This window comes from Oncorhynchus keta, chromosome 4, assembly GCF_023373465.1.
Source record: "Oncorhynchus keta strain PuntledgeMale-10-30-2019 chromosome 4, Oket_V2, whole genome shotgun sequence".
Lineage (NCBI taxonomy): Eukaryota > Metazoa > Chordata > Actinopteri > Salmoniformes > Salmonidae > Oncorhynchus > Oncorhynchus keta.
The window spans coordinates 31,575,855-31,581,854 of NC_068424.1; positions in this window are offsets into that span (position 1 = coordinate 31,575,855).

Sequence of the window (6,000 nt, forward strand, 5' to 3'; positions counted from 1 at the left end):
CATGGCCAGGCACGACTCCAACACCATCATTACATTTGCCGATGACACAACAGTGATAGGCCTGATCATCGAGAACGATGAGACAGCCTATAGGGAGGAGGTCAGAGACCTGGCGATGCAAGGACAACAACCTCTCCCTCAATGTGATCAAGACAAAAGACATGATTGTGGACTACAGGGACAGGAGGACTGAGCACTCCCCCATTCTCATTGACGGGGCTGTAGTGGAGCAGGTTGAGAGTTTCAAGTTCCTTGGTGTCCACATCACCAACAAACTAACATGGTCCAAGCACACCAAGACAGTAGTGAAGTGGGCAAGACAAAACCTATTCCGCCTCAAACCTATTCCGCCTCAAAATCTTTGGCATGGGTCCTCAGATCCTCAAAATGTTTTACAGATGCACCATCGACTGGTTGCATCACTGCCTGGTATGGAAACTGCCCGGCCTCCGACCGCCAGGCACTACAGAGGGTAGCGAGTATGGCCCAGTACATCACCGGGGCCAAGCTTCCTGCTGTAGCTCAGTTGGTAGAGCATGGCGTTTGTAACGCCAGGGTAGTGGGTTCGATTCCCGGGACCACCCATACTTAGAATGTATGCACACATGACTGTAAGTCGCTTTGGATAAAAGCGTCTGCTAAATGGCATATATTATATTATATTATTATTATCCATGACCTCTATATCAGGCGGTGTCAGACTCCAGCCACACTAGTCATAGACTGTTCTCTCTGCTACCACACGGCAAGTGTTACCGGAGCCCCAAGTCTAGGTCCAACAGGCTTCTTAACAGCTACTACCCCCAAGCCATAAGACTCCTGAACAGCTAATCAAATGGCTACACAGACTATTTGCTTTGTCCCCCCTCTCTTTTACGCTGCTGCAACTCTGTTTATTATCTATGCATAGTCACTTTAACTCTACCTACATCTACATATTATCTCAATTACCTTGCCTAACCTGTGCTCCCGCACATTGACTCTGTACCGGTTCCCCCTGTATATAGCCTCGCTACTGTTATTTTAGTGTTTCTTTAATTTTTCATTTATCCATTTTTTACTTAACACTTCTTTTCTTAAAACTGCATTGTAGGTTAAGGGCTTGTAAGGAAGCATTTCACTGTAAGGTGTTGTGTTCGGTGCATGTGAAAAAATACAATTTGATTTGACTTGAATTTACCTAACCTGCTAGGAAAACAAATCTTCTGTCTCGAGAAACCATCAGTCTCGTCACACCGGAACTGACCAATGGCAGGTATCAATGGGCATTTCCTAATATCAGGGAAAACCCACATCAAGAAATGCCCCAAATTGCAGTCTGCAATTACACCATATTCCCTAAACCTGCTAATTTAGAAAAACCTGTTACCCTTCTAGACTCAGCATGCTTTGCAATTGCCAATTGCCAATTGCCAATTTTTACATATACATTTATATTTAGTTCATTAAGCAGACTCTCTTATCACACCAGAGTGCCATCAGACTTCTGATACAAATGCAGGGTGAAAGGGGGCCACAAAATGGTGAAAATGCAAATTACAGCTCTCAAAAATATCTTGTTACAAAAAACATTGAGTGTAGTTCAGCCCAGTGTAATACAAATACATGTAACAGAAATACTGCCCATCTCTGACCGTGGTGTTAGAAGAGGCTGCGTTGGGAAGAGGGTGCATCAACACCCTGGAAAGATACTTGTGGTGCACTCACTCATAACAATTTATTGAGTGATAAATGAGTGTATCGTCTTCGAGCTTGATAAGCTGTATGTATTACTCTCAGAAATGTAGCCTATACATTCAACCTTTGTAATAATTAGATCTTTCATTGCTTTAAACTAGTAGTAAGCTGTGTCGTGGCTTCTTTCTTTCTTTCTTTCTTTCTACAAGGAATCAGTCACAAGGCAAAAAGACAGATTGAGCCCTTCAATCAAACTGAGGAAAGATAAATATGTGTGCACCAGGTCAAGGTTTCTTGCATACATGGTTTTGAGATGTACACTTAAATGGAAACTGTCATTTAAAAAGTAATTTTGGGGGTATTATCAACAATAAAATACTTGTTTTAGGGCAGCATGCTGTCAATTATAGTACATTGTGGGAAAATGTTGTGGTCGGGGAAAGAATTGCAGTATTTCGAATTCCACCCCACAGAATACAGTACCGTTGCGTATCTTTGGAGTGCCAAAATCCTTTTGACCACTAGTCTCATGCTATTGTTGTTTCTGGCTCATGAACATATTTTGAGGCGTGATTTGTAAGCAGCAACAATTGTTGCACCCGTGAGTGCAAATGCGCTCTTATAGACAGGCTACATAGTTTCACATGTAGATAATCACATGATACTTCACATATAATATTGCAAATTTTGAAAATGTGGTTTTTGAGCAAATATCATATTTGTTTTTGGAACACTTCATGTGTGAAACAAAAAGTAAGCTTTATGATACACAGTGTTTATGATACAGAGGGTAGATGAATTCAGCTTTATGATACACAGTGTTTATGATACAGCGGGTAGATTAATTCAGCTTTATGATACACAGTGTTTATGATACAGCGGGTAGATTAATTCAGCTTTATGATACACAGTGTTTATGATACAGAGGGTAGATTAATTCAGCTTTATGATACACAGTGTTTATGATACAGCGGGTAGATTAATTCAGCTTTATGATACACAGTGTTTATGATACAGAGGGTAGATTCATTCAGCGTTATGATACACAGTGTTTATGATGCAGCGGGTAGATTAATTCAGCTTTATGATACACAGTGTTTATGATACAGAGGGTAGATTAATTCAGCTTTATGATACACAGTGTTTATGATACAGAGGGTAGATTAATTCAGCTTTATGATACACAGTGTTTATGATACAGAGGGTAGATTAATTCAGCTTTATGATACACAGTGTTTATGATACAGCGGGTAGATTAATTCAGCTTTATGATACACAGTGTTTATGATACAGCGGGTAGATTAATTCAGCTTTATGATACACAGTGTTTATGATACAGGGGGTAGATTAATTCAGCTTTATGATACATAGTGTTTATGATACAGCGGGTAGATTAATTCAGCTTTATGATACATAGTGTTTATGATACAGGGGGTAGATGAATTCAGCTTTATGATACACAGTGTTTATGATACAGAGGGTAGATGAATTCAGCTTTATGATACACAGTGTTTATGATACAGAGGGTAGATTAATTCAGCTTTATGATAGACAGTGTTTATGATACAGAGGGTAGATGAATTCAGCTTTATGATACACAGTGTTTATGATACAGAGGGTAGATTAATTCATCTTTATGATAGACAGTGTTTATGATACAGAGGGTAGATGAATTCAGCTTTATGATACACAGTGTTTATGATACAGAGGGTAGATTAATTCAGCTTTATGATACACAGTGTTTATGATACAGAGGGTAGATGAATTCAGCTTTATGATACACAGTGTTTATGATACAGAGGGTAGATGAATTCAGCTTTATGATACACAGTGTTTATGATACAGAGGGTAGATGAATTCATCTTTATGATACACAGTGTTTATGATACAGAGGGTAGATGAATTCAGCCTTATGATACACAGTGTTTATGATACAGAGGGTAGATGAATTCATCTTTATGATACACAGTGTTTATGATACAGAGGGTAGATGAATTCAGCCTTATGATACACAGTGTTTATGATACAGAGGGTAGATGAATTCAGCCTTATGATACACAGTGTTTATGATACAGAGGGTAGATGAATTCAGCCTTATGATACACAGTGTTTATGATACAGAGGGTAGATGAATTCATCTTTATGATACACAGTGTTTATGATACAGAGGGTAGATGAATTCAGCCTTATGATACACAGTGTTTATGATACAGAGGGTAGATGAATTCAGCTTTATGATACACAGAGGGTAGATCAACTTTAATATTGCAGATAGATTGTGGCTTCCATCAATGTCCTGTAATTGTCTGCATCATTTGCAATCCCCCATATATTTGTTTTGTAAATATATATATATTTATAAATATATTTTCCTTTATTATTGTCCCCTAACCCTACCACCCCTCCTCTAATTGGAGTAAACTAATGGACAACAACACTTAGCCTTCTACTTCCAGCTTATACATACTGTATATATTTTACCGACACAGTATATTTTACATTAGTTATCTTGTTTGTTTTTGTCCCTCCCTTCAGCTCCACTCAACCCCTGCCATCGATCTCTGAACACCGTCCCGTTTTGATTTCTAGATGCCATATATTTTACCGACACAGTTTATTTTACATTAGTTATCTTGTTTGTTTTTGTCCCTCCCTTCAGCTCCACTCAACCCCTGCCATCGATCTCTGAACACCATCCCGTTTTGATTTCTAGATGCCATATATTTTAGTGCTGTGATGTTTTTAATCCAGTGTAGTTTTGTGCATCAGTTCATTAACCATGTGCCATGGAATCGATCGGAACATCAAACATTTCTTCCCAACTATTTTGTAGTCTATATGGCACAGCTGACACATTTTTGGTCCTTAAATTAAAATGGTATACTTTTTTATTTATCACAACTTTCTTCAACCAATTATGGTCTTTAATGCAGGGCCGACAGACGAGTTCCTTACTTTCTCCCCCTTCCACTTTCTTCTTCAATTTCTGCGGTAATGCTGCAATTAGTTTGGGTTAGCTGCAAGTGTGACATAACTGCACCAGTCCTATTTATGATATAATTTACAAAGATTATACTGATTCTTTTTGAAATTATTTTTTTAAAATGTTTTTTTTATATTTTTTTATATATAAATGTTTTTGTTTTTTTAATCAATTAGTATATTTGAGTCTAACCATAATATATTTTGACCATGGGGTGAGACATTCTTACTAATCTAATAGATAACAGGTTTGGAGTGGTTAAAACATGCTAATAACGGTCTTCTAAGTACATCAAAAAAGTTTTGGTATACCTCAACTGGGATACCATCCAGTCCTGGAGTTTTCCCAGACTTAAAGGCTGGGAATCAATACGTTTCTCTGTAATTTGGCCATCACATGAGTCTTTCTGTACAGCTGTTCATTTTCTATTGTTAGTAGAAAAAACATCTTTGTTACTAATTCTTTGTTTCAGGCCTCCAGAGTGGTGCAGTGGTCTAAAGACACTGCATTGCCGTGCTAGCTGTGTCACTAGAGATCCTGATTCGAGTCCAGGCTCCGTTGCAGCCAGCCGTGACCCGGGAGACCCATGGGTCGGATACAATTGGCCCAGCGTCGTCCGGGTTAGGGGAGGGTTTGGCCGACAGGGATGTTTTTGTCCAATCGTGCACAAGCGACTCCTGTGGCGGGCAGGGCGCAATGCACGCTGACACGGTCTCCAGGTGTTTGGTGCTTTTGTTTGTTGATTGCTTTGAATCAATTGTGTTGAGGCTTGGCTGGAGAAAAATATTGTATACTGTGGCTCTCTAGGAACAGTTGCCCACACATTTAAAGGTGGATTTAGTAGGTCTAAGACCAAGTTTATGCTAGCAGCATTGTTTTTATATGCTAAAAATATATAGAATGCCCGTTTAAGTGAGAAGCAGAGCAACATCAAGGCAACTTTGTAACAGCAGACCTTGTTTTTCCAAAGCCAAACCAACCCTGAGTCTACCTTTCAAGACGTCAAAATAGAAAATGTTTTCAGTAATTGAATCCAACCATATATGTGACAATTTTTCCATTTTAAGAAAATCAGTTATTTTTATATTATTAATTGTGTGTACCACATTAGGTGTCTCATGGGTGACAAATAATTCACCATACCCATATCTTCCAACAACAATTTATATTTTTTTGTTATTTAAAAAAAAACTTTTTTTTATTGCCGTTTTAATTTTTAGAATGTGGAAGGACAGTATATCTCCAGTGATGATTTCAGTTTGTGGAAGGACAGTATATCTCCAGTGATGATTTCAGTTTGTGGAAGAACAGGATATGTGACATTTTGCAAAGACTCTTGT